The sequence below is a fragment of the Rhinichthys klamathensis genome, unplaced genomic scaffold (genome assembly GCF_029890125.1).
Source record: "Rhinichthys klamathensis goyatoka isolate OS25496 unplaced genomic scaffold, OSU_Roscu_1.1 h1tg000264l_1, whole genome shotgun sequence".
NCBI classification, from domain to species: Eukaryota; Metazoa; Chordata; class Actinopteri; order Cypriniformes; family Leuciscidae; genus Rhinichthys; species Rhinichthys klamathensis.
In genome coordinates, this window is record NW_026606785.1 from 1,810,567 (window position 1) to 1,827,013 (window position 16,447).

General features: G+C 43.3%; 1 pseudogene; it reads right to left on the minus strand.

Annotated features, from left to right (window-relative positions):
* The window catches only part of LOC130102008 (cilia- and flagella- associated protein 210-like), a 31,172-nt pseudogene extending 24,578 nt beyond the window's left edge, over window positions 1–6,594 (minus strand).
* Between the last annotated feature and the right edge of the window lie 9,853 nt (window positions 6,595–16,447).

The window sequence follows — 16,447 nt, forward strand, 5'->3', positions numbered from 1 at the left end:
TTTGTCAGAAATTACTGCCAGAGCACGCTGACCATCTTCCGGATGTGATCGACACAGTGCATCGTGTTGGTGTGAAGAAAATTCTGCCCGCGGTGTAATCATCCAGTTCTCTTCGCGTATACACAGAGCAGCAGTACGGGCGGCAGCCAAAAACTCCGCTTATCTACGGGAAAATGGTCTGCGTTTTAGAGAGGATCTTTGCAAGGCCGACAGAGATGGTAGAATGAAGTTGTGGCCGTTAGTCGACGAGGCACGGAAAGCAGGAAAGGTTGCCTACTTTGTAGCTGGTCGGGCCTTCGTGGAGAAAAAAAGAGATCTTTCCGCCAAGCTGAGTTCTCTCAACTTTGAGATAAGGTGTTCTGTTTACATGCTTGTTAAAAAATAAATTAATTTGTTTTTCATCGCCACTTGTTTTTTTCCTAGCTATTGTTCATATTTTGTCCGGTTATACCTACGAAACTACAGTTGATGTGGCACTTTTTGTTCTCATCAAAATATTGTTCAAGTGAATTCCATTTTTATTTTGAGGTCTTTAACTTTAATTTCACTCAATGCAAAGAATCGAAATAGCCTTACCTTGTGTCAAATAGTAAACTGAGCAACAGGAGAACTGGATATTAATTATAAAAACGCTTGCACGCTCTTGCCGTATCTACGGACTGACCGCTTGTTCTTTAGGAGTGGGTAGATGTTTCTCCCTGCCTTCTCGGCTGTTTCGATGACTTGATTGGCGTATTTCTGGAACTGGGTTTCCTCCTAAACAATGAGAGCGGTGTTCTTTGCCACAAAGTCTTTCAGTTCTTTTTTCGCACGACGATTTGTGGTCTAATAACGTAAGACACGAACATGGAGGCCTTTCACTCTGTCGGTCTGGTATACTGCTTGGTTTCTGCTTTCTCAATGGCCTCCTTTCGTATCTGGGCCTGGTATTTCTCTTCTTCTATGTCGAGACGTTTCTTCTCCTCTTCTTCGATCGCCTTCAGCTTGCTGTGGACGCCAGCAGCGTAGGCGCCGGTGCCGTACTTTTGCAATCAGGCGTAGACAACGTAAACCATCCCGTGAGTTTCTTCTCTAAGAAATGTAATTCTGCCAAGCGAAAGTACTCCACTATCAAGCAAGAGACTTTGGCTTTAGTCCTGGCTATTCAACACTTCGAAGTGTATTTAGGTTCTACGGTACATCCAGTTAAGGTCTATACTGACCATGAGCCACTCAAATTCCTCAGTCGCATGTACAATTCAAATCGTAGGTTAATGCGCTGGAGTCTATTGCTTCAACCTTTTAACCTCCAAATTGTGCATATCCGGGGAATAGACAATATTATCGCAGATGCGTTGTCTAGGGTGAATGCTTAATAGTATTAAAAAAAAAATTTACTTGGAAAAAAACAAAAACGTTTTGTTTATTGTGAAAATGAACTTGCATGTGTCCTTATTTACTGAATATGGTCTATACATTTAGGTTATAGTTAATAATAATAAAACAACACTATATGTATATATATATATATATAGATTGTTTTGGGATTTATTTTAATTTATTGGGCTTGCTAACCTAATGTAAGTCTGTAGCAATACTAGGTATTGCGTCGCGCATAGTTGCGATTTGCCTGTGACTTAACCATATACGCCAAAATAATACATTCCTGTGTAATTCTAACTTCTTTTCGCATGCAGATACGCCTTGAACGAGGTAGTGATTATTTATAGCTGGAACTCTATTGTCTGGGTTGGCTCAAACATTGAGCTGAAACACAGAATTCGTGAGTAAAAATGAGTGTTCTCATGTTCCAGGTATGGCGACAGGTCACCATTTTGGGGTGGGGGTATTACGTCCCCCAGCTCTGGTGTTTGTTCCTATACATGTGTTTGAGCGCAATGTCTCTTCCCCAATTACAGATGAGCCACACCTGAGCGAAGCCTACTTGCGCTATAAAAGGCTCCTGGGACCATTCTACATTTCAAATGTAGAATTCTGTATCCGTAGTTTCAATTATTAAAACCATATTCTTGATTGATCCTGAAGTGCTCATTTACAAGTCAATGAAATGAATATCTCATAGCTACAAAGCTTTACAAGTTGCTACTATATCAGTAACGTAAATTTTATAATCACGAGAAAAATTAATGTTCACGGCCGGAACATTGAGATTTCTTGGAGTTTATAAAAAGGGATAACTTTGTTGAGAAGTTGGTAAGTTAATCTTACGGCTGTTTGCTGGACAAACCGATTGTTTGATAAACTAAATTAATTCCCTTAAAGTTGTCTCATATAATCGATCTGTAATGAGACCATTGATATATGAATGAGGAATTATAATTCGTTATGATTTACCATTCATATATACAATCGATCTATTTTCAATTTCGATAATTTAACTGTAATATGCAATATATTAATCATATTCATGATTAATTATTAAAATTCCCTATGCATAATTTGAGCTAATTAAGGCACATCTCGATGTGGCTACAAGGGAGCTAAGAACAAGAGGAACAGGTGAGCACACTCAGACAAGGAACAGGTGACCACACTCAGGTAAACGAGGACTCAAACAAGGGAGCAGAGAACATGAGGAACAGGTGACAACACTCAGACAAAAGAGGACTCAACTAGACAAGAGGGTGTGGTACAGGGAAACAAGGAGGCAGGAACAGAGGAGCACATGGCCAACACAAACAAAACCATATGTTAAAGCACAACACAAACATAGAGACATGAAACAAAGACAACACAGACAAAGCTGCCAGAGCAAGACCCTGACAATATTCATAGAAGAAAATATTCTGCGGGCCATTAAAGTTTAGTGAAAATCGTCAAAAACCCTGGCGGTGGCTGGCAACTTTTTTTTAAAAATGCTGGCGGGGAAAGAGTTAATAAAGAGTTGACTATTTAATGGGATGACCTAACTTTTTCACATGACCGGGGGTTATGAATCTATATCATTATATGATGAGAACAATAGTTTGAACTAAATGTCTTGAAAGGGTATAATTTTAAATGCTGTGTTGAAATTATGGATTGTAAGGATTCAGGGCGGATCTAATCCGTGGGGAATTTGCATAAATTAATTAATAATTGGTAATTAATAATTATTCATACATGTTTGGATTAGATCAATCTTACATTGAATTTACTCTCCCTCTAGGGGAGGATCTATCATTTTACCTGCATGCACACGTGTATCCTTGCATTTTAACTACAAGTTGATTGCATAGATCACGTTTTACAGACAGGTAAAATTTAATTAGCTCAATTGTCAGGATAATATTTGTGGGATCCACAATATCATCTTACTTTATAGGATGTCAGGAAACGCAATTCTCTGGCCAGAAGAATTGGGTTTCCCGCCCATCAACACATAACGTTAACGTTACTCTTTAAAGTATCTGTAATTCGTAAAGCTTGTAGCATTTAGACCTTTGGCACTTAAGTGACTTGAAATTGAGCAAAGAAACAGCACATCAATCTAATGAATATATAATTAATTTAATAGAGGCATGACTACTTATGTATTTACTACGGTTACATGGGATATATGTATTTACAAACACATAGACAACAATGAACAATACAATAAGACATCAGTGAACGAGAAATGCATAAAGTTTGGACAATGGATAACGTACACGCGTGAGCGAATAAGAGAGAGAGGAAAGGGGATGGGGAGAGAGAGAACAGAGAAATTGGGAGAATTTCATTGGCAGGAAGACATTCACCTCTCTGATAACAACACGAAAACACATTCTTAATGCTCTGAAAACAGGGTAACCCAAATTTACTTGCATGTGGAAGGGTTCTCTCATGTGTTGCTGCGTTCCTTGAGCGGCCTGCATGTTGAACGAAGGTCCTGTCCTGCTTGCGCGCGTCGTGTGGAGCGCGGCTGCAGCGTTTTTGCACGGCCCGTCCCGGCGCGTGCATGGTTGGCCGCTTGCGCGTGGCGCCTTTGTTCCATGGGGGATCACGTGGCGTTCGTTGGCATTCGGCGCGAGTGTTTGAAAGGCTTAACGTCTTTGAGGTGACGTTACCCGAGGAAATAGTTCGGCAGAGTTCGTTTCACTTCGTAGAACGGAGGAATCACGAGGAGTTAATGTTCCATTTGTGCATGGCTGGCGAAGGAGCGCGTGCTTCGCTCGGTCCGGCGCGTCACGCGGTCACGTGCGCGTGTTTCTCCTTCAAAGCGAGCGCGCGCTCGTTTAAAAGTCCCTTGTAGATGGATTTGCTGAAGAGATATGTCACGGGTTTTCTTTCCAATCGTCGATTGGAATTAAACACAGAGACTTATCTACAACTGAAAAACACAAACTAAACTAGAAACAAATAAAAGAAAGGCGAAGAACTCGCCCGGAGGCGAGACGTTACATTATGACACGAGAACACGGGAGGAAGAGAGAGAGAGAGAGAAAAGAGAAGCGTCTTTTATCACTTTTTGGAGAAATCCAGCCTCTTCCTGTTGGCTTGGCCAATTAGAGGGTTGGAAGTTTACAGGCGGGACTTTGGGTTTTATTTCTCTTTGTCTTGTCAGACTGCTTGTCTAATTAAATTATGACCTGTGTTAGGAAGGGTCATTTCTACTGCAGAGATGTGTTATGCACATAATCATACCTTTTAAGGTGTGTTCATACATATATCTGGCTGAGTCAAGTCAAGGGCATTTTTACGATATCAAACACGACTGTTATAGGTAAACATTTACATTAAAAATACACCTAGGGTATTTATAATTCACTTTTAAGTTACGGACAAATTATAGTCATTACAATGTGACATGGGCAAATGGACACACATAAAAACACATCGAATATATCGGGTTAAATGTCTTTTAAAGAAAAGAAGTTTCTTTCTCTTTGAACATCAAATTCCAAGTCAGTCATACAAGTGTCTCGTAACAGGAAACCACGCTCTGTCCTGAGCAGGCTTCATTTGTGGGGGGATGCGTGCGTGTGTGTGTGTGTGTGTGTGTGGCTGTGCGTGTGTGTGTGTAAATTTACATTCCAGGCTTTTTGGGTCTTTAGCAGGAAGGTATTTAGTTATTCAAATTCACCCTGGCCCAGTCCTTACAGTCCCCCTTTTTGTCTGATGAAGTCCCTGTGTGGACTTAATCGGACAACAATCATCACAATGGACGGATGGCAGGTGAATCATGACTCATGCAGCAGGTGGTTATTAGGGCTGAGGATTCAGCTCTATGAGGTTCGAAGCTGCCTCTGGCCTGGTCTCTGACTTGGCACCCCCTTTTTGCGGGTTTCGTCCGAAACCTTTCGTGAGCTTGGCTGAAGATGTTTTTATCTCATTGAGTCTCCTGTATAGGATGAAGGTCAAGCCCAGTATCAGGGTGTGTCTGACTACCATAGCGGTACACCGTGCAGTGCCGGCTGGGGTCCAGGCTTGGACAACAGGTGAGGTAGTCAGAATGGGTAGTCGAGACAACGCTTGGAGGGCTGTGTCGATAGGAGCAATGTCAATTAGCTGGGATCACCCCCCTTTCGCAACCCACAACTCCCGTTCTGGAGTTAGGGTGAAAGTGTGGTTCCTGGAGAAGGATGGGATTTCCAGTTTAATTTGTACTCTCTTGCATGGAAGATGGTATCATGCCAGGTCGTCACGGTGAAGGATGGCACTTTTCGGTGCTTGGATTCACAGGCTCTAGTGGAGCGAGGTGACACAGGTGTCAGTGTCATTCTGGTCGTAAGTGAGTGCAGCTGCGCACACAGGAGTGTTAGCGAGCCGCCTGTCACTTACACTCTCTGCTTGGGTCTTGATGCCTTGAGTGCGTAGCTTGGCTTCGGCAGGGCAGCGGGTGTCGCTGATCTGCAGCCCGCAGATTCCGTCAGTGTTGTCTCTGAGGAAAGGCTTGTTAGGGCAGAGATAGTGAATTTCTTTGGTCAATGTGCACACGTACGGGTTCGGAGCTTAGGACGGCTTTGTGTTGCTGTCGTTGCAGTCAACCCCGTCCGGCGTGTGGATCTTGATGTGAATGTTACTTTTCAAAATCTGACCTTGACAATGTTCTTGAGCCGGTAGATTCGGCTTGACTCTATGATGGGCAAGTTCAAGAGAAAACCCCCCAACTTCTCTGCTTGTAGTCGACGCAGAGAGGGATGGCACTACCCAGAGAGTAGGAAAGGTGTATTTGTAAAGAGTCAGTTGGCGTGGTGATGGCGGACGCCAGCACGGTTTTCACGAGGCTTAGGGGTATCAGGTGCGGTGGAATTCTACCCCGGGCGAGGCTGTCGATGGAGGGGTTCACCCCCTGCGGCAGGTTTGTCATCAGGGCTGTTACCAGCTGAGTTTGAGCAAAGTCATTCTGGAAGACAGTAAACAGCTGTTTCATGGAGTGAGTGTTGGAGTGCATGGGGTTCAACGCTGTGAGTGTTGAAAGTTACCACAGTTCCCTTTAGTGTCTTGTCGATGGTCTGCACTCTGTTGTGAGTGCTCTTTTATCTGTGGAATCTCAGTCTGAATTTCGGCTACATGCCGTACCACGTTGGCGAGGTTTGCTGCATTCATGCTGGACATACAAGTGTTAAACAGAGTTCTGACGGCAGTGCGGCGGTGGTTGTGGCCACCTGGCTCCGCTAGAGTGACAGTCATTTTCTCAAGTTGCTTGAGCATGTGTTCAACCACGGTCTCAGCGTGAGTGCGGGAGTCCTTTGTCCATCGGCACCTACCCAGCTGTATTGTGTTGTTACGCTGGGGTAGTGTGTTCTGTAGGCGTTGTAAGGATCAGGTGGCACATTCACTTTCTGAGTGCGGGTCCGGCAGAAAAGGAGTCCTGGTGCCAGACCTGGTGAGATGTCCGAGTGCGGTCGCCCTCTGGTTGGCTGGAGGCACAGCAGCATCCTGGTAAAAGTGAAAGGGAGAGAGAAAGAGAGAAAGGGAGGAAAAAGTGTCTTGCAAGTGTCTCTGGTGCTGCGGCGTGCAGCGGCATACATTGGCATTACCCCCCTTTTGCACTGTGGCATCACAAGCTGTGGCGCGGTGATGGCATCAGGTGCAGAACGCTGAATGTTGTTTAGTGCACGCAGCATGTGCTTGACGCAGGTTGGCTGAAGGCACCGGTTGTCGGTGGGTGCAGACGGCGGTCGTGGGTGGTTGGAGGGGTAGAGAGGTGGTTGTCTCAAAGTTCATTTGGTTAGTCACAGTCTTTGGTGAGCTGAAAGGTGCAGGGTAGCAAGTTCACATCTCCATTTGGTGCTGAGGCTGTGCCTTTATGGCTGGCTGAGGGAGTTCTTGTGACCTCTGTGACCTGCCAGTTAGGTTCTCTTGACCTGTGTGACTGGAGGGGAAGGGGTTTTTGAACTTGAGCTCAGACATTCAGTTGTTTAAGGTCTATTAAAGGCTCAAAGCGATTTAACAGAACTTGGCCAATCAGAAGTGGGTACGTGATCGGTACACTGGGTGAACGGGAGCTACCTGTTTTGAGCCAAATGTTGTTTTGGCTGTAGGATTGCACGTTCAGCTCACATGTTTGGGACTTGAGAGTTCGTTTTGATGCTCAGCTGTAGCACTGAGTCTTTCAGAGAGTTGGGCTGACATTAGCGTGGTGTTCGAGCTAGTGTCTAGCAGGGCTTCAAGGCTCAAATCAATGTCTTTGGTGGTGGTCAGGTAGGGGCTCTGTGCACACTTGTTGTGAGTGATTAATGCGTGGCCCTAAAAGTTCAGAACTACTGCTTAATAGGTTCGTTAAGCATTTAGCATAAAGCTAAGTGTCTCTTGTGTCCTTATCTTAGCTGTGACTGTTAGGCTAAGTTTTGTGTGGTTCCGATGGTGCTTTCTTATTTAAATTCTGCTTATTGTCAATCCTCAGGACTCTAGTAGTGGTGTTGAAGGGTCACAAAACGAGTGCACTGGTTGAAATTAAGCCAAAATAACAAATAAGGGGGTCTGTTTCCTTTCTGGGCCCTATAGGAGATGGAACCACACTCGGACAAGAGAGTCCAAAAAAAAAAATTTAAATCATATAGATGACCTAATAGACCAGGGAATAGCTGCTTGCTATTATTATCAAGGTCAAAGGAAAGAAAAAAAAATTAATGAGGAAAATAAAATAAAAATTAAAGCAAAATGGAATAAAATGATCAAACACAGGAATGATCTGAAGTCGAGAATAATCAGTGGCATTAGTGACTAAACTTTGGATTTGCTTTGATCAACACTTTATAGTGGGTTGTAGCGGTTGCATGTTCAAAACCACCTCGTGTGTGTCCCTCCAAAGGTTTAGTCAACATGCAGATGAAAATTCCTATGGTTATACAAATTCTTCTGTAGTTAGTTACGCAGTTTACATGTAGTTAAACTTAAGTTTAATTAACAGGGGATCTGCGAAGTTAGTCTTCAACGGTTAGCAAGGAGTATTCCTAAACCAGTGAAGGTGAACTTTAGCTAATAAGAATTGCAAACACGGAAAGTGGATAATTAGAAACCCTAACTGGTGTTGAGGAAAGTATTCTAGAATACTTTGCCCTGTGGAACACAGGCGGTGATTAAGGGTTCAAGTAAATGATGCTAGCTGCTAACTGTGGAAGTTATTTAGCTTAGCCTATGCTGTACGGGAGCTAGGTTAGGTTAGCTTAGCCTAAGTTAGCTGGATGCTAGGCTAGATTTAGCTTAGCCACCCAGGCTGGTTTGTTTACAAAAGTGACATTACGAGTTAACACTTCCTGTGGCAAGTTGTCATGGGAACCAGAGCATGTCAGAACAATTCAACAGTACTTGAAGAATGTCTGTACATTTTACATGAATCACACACGTTTTAACGGGTTAACAGGAGGCGCCTATACTTTGTATTTCAAGAACTTGATGTTCCATTTAGTAAACTGCAGATGTGTTTTGGCATTTGCTAATTGTACTAATGCAACTTTGCTCTTTACTTTACATGACTTATTCTATTTGTTTACAAAGTAAGGACATAGAATTGCTGCAAGTCAACGCTTGTCTAAGCGTATGTAGTTACGTTTCTTCTCGTGCATAAATGCTGATTTTTCAGCACGTGACTTGGTTTGATCGCTTAGTAGCTTTCTGCTTGTAGATGCAGCCAAAATTTAGGTGAATTACATCAATCTAGCAACAATTTTTTTTTCCTTTTTTTTTTTTCTGAGGGCCTTTACATCGTAGAAAGGGGAGCATCACCCGGGTCTACATAGATAACACTGTTCTGAGTTTTCTTTGTCAGAAACAGGTTTTAGTCATACCGCGATTTGGATTTCTTTTTAACCAAAGCGGAATGGATATCGGTACAGATTACAAGCTGCTGAGATGATACCTTTTTCACACAGACTTACGCTTTAATGCTGAAGTTACTGATACCAGTTGAGAATCTAAGGCTCTTTTACTTGAAGTAGAGATGTCAATTCCAGCTATTGTTTTATCGGCATTCAGACAAGCCAGCGATCAAAACACGTATTGCACGTTTTGTTTTAGTTGGATCGCGATGATCAAGTGCACGCCCGTGGGTTAACGGTAGTTTAGAACTCAGGTGATTTTACTACACTCTGGCGTCAAGGTAACGTATACCCTATTTGGAGCTGGTGTTCTATGTAACTCTTCACTGTCACGGAACCTAATGTTTAGCGGTGCCGATTTACTCAACATCTAGAAACCGTTTGTTTCAAAAGAGTCGTGCATAGTCTGTCGGCCGTTGAGGCTTACATGTCCGTCTAAGATTCCTTTAAATCAGTAAAATTCAAATTTTACAGACGCAGAGTCTTGCAACTCTTTGAGCACACTTTCATCTACTTTTAAAAGTTTTATGTCCGATGTTGATCAAGGACCTTTTAGCTGAGTCTTGCACGGTGTTCGTGCAGTGTGTCTTCTGGTTTTGCAGTTCAGGAATTTGGGGTTTTAGGAATTCTTACTGAGGGGACCTTCACGCATCGTTGAGTGGGCATTGCGTGGGGGCAGAAGAACTATGGTGGCTGACGGGTTTTGGAGGGAAAGTTTCTTGAAACTTGTGTCCTCAGTCACAGGTTCGTTGTAAGTTCCACAGCAAACTCGTTCGGAGCCGGTGGTGGTAGCACAGGTTCTTCTAGGTCTGTGCTGCTGGGTGTCTGTGACGTGTGTTCACCGGTTGGAGACTGCAGGTGAACAATCAATGTCCTGTAGATTGTCAGAGATGTGTGGAAGGCGGCTTTTTCACCCCCCTTTTCAGCTCTTGTGCGTTGGCTGAAATGTGCGGACCGGTCAGGGGAAACTTGTGGTGTGTGTTTCCCCTTTTCAGGTCATGCTGCAGTCTATAAGAGTGTGGCAACTCTGTGTGATCGGTGCCAAGTTCGTGTTCGAGATCTTGTCTCTGTTGAACGGGCTTGTGGATGGTCGCACGGGCCTCTTTTGAGTTTTTCGCAGGCCGTGCGCTTTCGAGTCTCTTTCAGTTCGGTCTCTGCTCTTTGCAAGAGGCTTCACTTTGTCGGAGTTTCTCGTCGAGTTCCTCTCTGGTTCTCTTCTCTGACTATTCACTTCGGTCTGTGTCGATGAAGGTTAGCCAGGGCAGTTTGAAGTCTTTCCACTTCCTTTTGTAGCTCGGGGTCGTTGTCATCCTCGGCGTTGCAACCTTGTGCTCCAGGGCGATGCGGCTCCTTTGTGGAGGCGTGCTTGCGCGGTGAGCTGGAAAGCGAGGCTTTGACGTGTTTGGCCCAGTCTTTGTCGTGGGAGCTTTGGCTGGGTTGGTGCGACATTAGCGTGTCCACGTCTGCGTCCAGCTGCTCTTTGCTCGGGCTCTGTCACTGGCGACCTTGGGCCGGAATGGAGGTGTCATGAATCTCAGCCATGTCTCCATGTTGTCCCAGCGGGTTGTGGGACTGTAGGACCGGAACATACTGGCTTCACTGTGGGCGAGAGGAACACAACACACACAGAGAGACCAATGCAAGTTCGTCTATGTCTAACGAGCTATAATACCGGCTATGCCGTGTATGAAAATTTTGGTTAACTGATGCAGACAGTTAAATCATTCGATGGGACAATTTAGGCCTGAATAAAATTTAACAGGGCGGTAGCTTAGGGGTCACCTGTCTATGCTAACGGCTTGGTTTGTCAAACTATTATTCAGCGTTCCTTGTGGTCTCAGAGAGGTTCTGTCTTCTAGGTGAACTGAAAGGAACAGAGCACAACAGAAAAGAGCAGTGGCAAGATAGCAAAGTTCGAAGTAACATGCAACCATCAGAGATGGAAAGGTCTGTAATGAAATGGCATTAATAGTACACGAGAAGTGTTAAAAAGGGGAAACGGAGGCCTAAGCCTGCAGTTTGTGGCTTTGAGAGGGAGCCAAACACTCCCATGACCGGGGAATCTCTAGATTCTGTGGCCAATATTAAGTGGATGGGTTTAATACCTTTTTCTAGTTTGCCTGGGGTGAAATGAGGTCATTCCGCTCGAAGTCAGCATCGTGGTTGGTCCCTCTGTCGCCCCAAACACTTGACAGCAGTGTCCCGGGCCTTTCGGTGCATCTGTACCTAGGTGCGCCCTCTCAAGCAACTTGACCTGGAACACAACCGGCGGTGCCGAATTGGTAATGTCGTGTTGCGGGCCGCACGAAGGGAAAGATACAGGAAAGTCTGAGACCCGTGCTCAGTCAGTGCTGGTGACGCAGATCAGACGAACCACCCGCCGGACCTCGAGCAGAGCTGACTGTCAAATTGCCACAGCCCGAGAGAGCTTTCTACCTACAAACACAAAACAGGATGAAGAACAATTGAACCTCAACGTGAATTAAAGCTCTTTTATCTAAATCAAATTGAGTGTCCTTTTTTTTTTTTTTTTTGAAAAATCAAAGGCAACGGCTTTACTAAAATTATGGTAAAAACAAAGGGAATTATGACAAAGTTAATTATCAGAATAACCTAGTCTCCCTTCGGAGGAGAGTTTTAGAGCCGCAGGAAGAGCACAGGAGGAAGCAGGCTGTAGTGGCGCGTTTGGGCCACAAAGGGTTTTGGGCCACTTCCTCTTAGTGGTCAAGCTGGCTGACAGAGAACTTGATTTAAATTGCATTCAAACTGGTTTAAATACGATTCAAATCAAGCGTATTCATAGATGTTAAGTAACTTCTAGAACAGCAAGGAGACAGTTGTAATAAAATCAAATCAAAATTATTAAAAATAATTTGAAAAGGGAAATATAGAAAAAGCCATAAAACAATTCCCAACGGGCAATGAGACTTAATTCAAATTAACCTTGAAATCGGTTTGTTTCAAACCAAATTTGAATAAGTGTAGGAAATTAAGGGTTGGCCTTATATTTGATGATCACGACCACAGTGAGGTGTCAGTGGTAGTAACCAACATAAGATCAACTGGGAGAAAGCCATTTCAAAACAGAGCGGTCATCAGAAACTGCTAAGACATAATTTTGAATTTTTAAGTTCAAATGTGGTTTGAACCAAAATCCAAAACAAGTGCACACAGTCAAGGCAGGGAAAATCATGTTAGTAAACGAGGCTGTAAATTGCCATGCATTGAAAGTTAGAAACACGAGTTCAAAATCTCACTGGTAAACTTTGAAGTTGTGGGAAGAGAAAATTGAAGAAAAGACGCTTTACCGCTAGTGTCCACACTATGGCGCTATTGCGCTCATGGAGGGTAAAGTCAGGACGTGGAGGCCGTCTGATACTGGGAAACTCAAGGGCTCGCCCTAGCGTTTGGCAGTAGCATTGCAACCCGCCTGCTTTCACAAGTGACTGTCTCAGAGGACGTGCAAAGAATTACACGCCTCAATTGCTGCATCAATCCGAAATAGTGCGGAATTTAAATATCGACCGATTTCTTTCCGGTTCTATATTTCACAAAACAGCGTGGCAGGATTTTTCCTACACACACACATAGGGACAACAGGAATTACACGTCTGTCGTTCGGATACAAATACATTTATCAAATAGCATTTTATGATTTACAATGTTTTTTAGGTTTTGGATTTTTTTCAATGCTATATTTCACACAAGTGTGTGGCAGGATTTCTTCGCTGCACTACACGTAAATTGTGGACAACAGGAATTAGGCATCTGTTTTTCGGATCCAAATAACATTTATCAAATAGCATATATGATGAAAAATGTTTTCAGTGTTGGATTTTTTTTTTTTCGGTGCTATGTTTTACAAGCACATCTAGCAGGATTCGTCGCTGCGTTGTGCGAGAGAAAACAGGAATTATTCATCTGTTTTTCGACTCCCATAACATATGTCAAATAGCATTGATTAAAAATGTTTTCAGTTTTGGATTTTATCGGTGCTATATTCATTGAACACGTTAGCAGGTTTTCTTCGCTGCGTCGTGCAAAAGGAAACAGGAATTATTCATCTGTTTTCGACTCCAAGCATATATCAAATAGCACTTGTGATAATATGCTTTTCGGTTTTTTACAATTGAGTAGCTAAGTCAATGTTTTAACCAGGAGTTTTTATCGTTAATCTAACGATTATAAAATAAGGCCTTTTTAAGAATAGTGAAAGAGCATCGTTTCACTAAATCTTGTCTTCACCCTGACAGAAGAACATCGTTCGGACAGGGGAGTTTAACATTAAAAATGTCGTCGTTCAAAAGAGGTTTCTTCGTCTTTTGTGGGACAAATTTAATACTATGAACTGCAGTTTACTTTTAGTTATTAACAATGGCAAACGGAATGTCAGACATTATTTTGCAGCGGTGAGTTCGCATTGCGTTCGCTCACTCGAGGCGCACGTACAATATTAAATCACAATATAGACATAGATTGAAAACTGATTTTGCTCATAAAACAAGTTTAAAATGTGCTTAGCATTTTCTCCACCATTTTATGTAAGGATTCAGGGCGGATCTAATCCGTGGGGAATTTGCATAAATTAATTAATAATTGGTAATTAATAATTATTCATACATGTTTGGATTAGATCAATCTTACATTGAATTTACTCTCCCTCTAGGGGAGGATCTATCATTTTACCTGCATGCACACGTGTATCCTTGCATTTTAACTACAAGTTGATTGCATAGATCACGTTTTACAGACAGGTAAAATTTAATTAGCTCAATTGTCAGGATAATATTTGTGGGATCCACAATATCATCTTACTTTATAGGATGTCAGGAAACGCAATTCTCTGGCCAGAAGAATTGGGTTTCCCGCCCATCAACACATAACGTTAACGTTACTCTTTAAAGTATCTGTAATTCGTAAAGCTTGTAGCATTTAGACCTTTGGCACTTAAGTGACTTGAAATTGAGCAAAGAAACAGCACATCAATCTAATGAATATATAATTAATTTAATAGAGGCATGACTACTTATGTATTTACTACGGTTACATGGGATATATGTATTTACAAACACATAGACAACAATGAACAATACAATAAGACATCAGTGAACGAGAAATGCATAAAGTTTGGACAATGGATAACGTACACGCGTGAGCGAATAAGAGAGAGAGGAAAGGGGATGGGGAGAGAGAGAACAGAGAAATTGGGAGAATTTCATTGGCAGGAAGACATTCACCTCTCTGATAACAACACGAAAACACATTCTTAATGCTCTGAAAACAGGGTAACCCAAATTTACTTGCATGTGGAAGGGTTCTCTCATGTGTTGCTGCGTTCCTTGAGCGGCCTGCATGTTGAACGAAGGTCCTGTCCTGCTTGCGCGCGTCGTGTGGAGCGCGGCTGCAGCGTTTTTGCACGGCCCGTCCCGGCGCGTGCATGGTTGGCCGCTTGCGCGTGGCGCCTTTGTTCCATGGGGGATCACGTGGCGTTCGTTGGCATTCGGCGCGAGTGTTTGAAAGGCTTAACGTCTTTGAGGTGACGTTACCCGAGGAAATAGTTCGGCAGAGTTCGTTTCACTTCGTAGAACGGAGGAATCACGAGGAGTTAATGTTCCATTTGTGCATGGCTGGCGAAGGAGCGCGTGCTTCGCTCGGTCCGGCGCGTCACGCGGTCACGTGCGCGTGTTTCTCCTTCAAAGCGAGCGCGCGCTCGTTTAAAAGTCCCTTGTAGATGGATTTGCTGAAGAGATATGTCACGGGTTTTCTTTCCAATCGTCGATTGGAATTAAACACAGAGACTTATCTACAACTGAAAAACACAAACTAAACTAGAAACAAATAAAAGAAAGGCGAAGAACTCGCCCGGAGGCGAGACGTTACATTATGACACGAGAACACGGGAGGAAGAGAGAGAGAGAGAGAAAAGAGAAGCGTCTTTTATCACTTTTTGGAGAAATCCAGCCTCTTCCTGTTGGCTTGGCCAATTAGAGGGTTGGAAGTTTACAGGCGGGACTTTGGGTTTTATTTCTCTTTGTCTTGTCAGACTGCTTGTCTAATTAAATTATGACCTGTGTTAGGAAGGGTCATTTCTACTGCAGAGATGTGTTATGCACATAATCATACCTTTTAAGGTGTGTTCATACATATATCTGGCTGAGTCAAGTCAAGGGCATTTTTACGATATCAAACACGACTGTTATAGGTAAACATTTACATTAAAAATACACCTAGGGTATTTATAATTCACTTTTAAGTTACGGACAAATTATAGTCATTACAATGTGACATGGGCAAATGGACACACATAAAAACACATCGAATATATCGGGTTAAATGTCTTTTAAAGAAAAGAAGTTTCTTTCTCTTTGAACATCAAATTCCAAGTCAGTCATACAAGTGTCTCGTAACAGGAAACCACGCTCTGTCCTGAGCAGGCTTCATTTGTGGGGGGATGCGTGCGTGTGTGTGTGTGTGTGTGTGTGGCTGTGCGTGTGTGTGTGTAAATTTACATTCCAGGCTTTTTGGGTCTTTAGCAGGAAGGTATTTAGTTATTCAAATTCACCCTGGCCCAGTCCTTACAGGATATAAGTGTTTCTTTGTTGTGACTGATGGCTTCCTGTTTCCGGTTTTCTGAGAACGATTTTATTGGTTGTTGATTGTTTTACGTCACTATGACTACGCTAGGACTTGCGATAATATCAAACATGTTTAATATGAAAGACTAGAGAAAGACTGGCATAAATCGGGTCGCCGACTCCAGATTATCACCTCACAATTAACGATCGAGACGACGGGAGCGCGCCGAGACTCCAGTAAGATTCCTAAAGACTGCCGGTCTTTAGTCTGGGACTGTGAAAATCCTTTGGTGTACGCCCGGCATAAGAAGTACGGAGCCCCGCACAATAAGAGAGCTACAAATGCAGTAACTCCAGTGCGATGCTGTCACTCACAGCTATGGTGTTGGGTTTGACGAGCTCTTTAGAGCGCATGTGCAGCGCCTCCCGCTGTTCAGCCGCTGCTATGACACTTCTGCTGTGACGATTCACTCCGTTCACACTGTCCTGCATGCGCTGCCAATCAGATTTGGACAAAACTAGGTCTGCTTCGTATTTCTCTATCTCCCAACTCACAACTGTATGCATTAGACAACAAATTTCCAAGTTATTATAAAAGCCATTCCTGATAAGCTGGAGTCGATGGTTGCGGTCAACACCTCTCATATT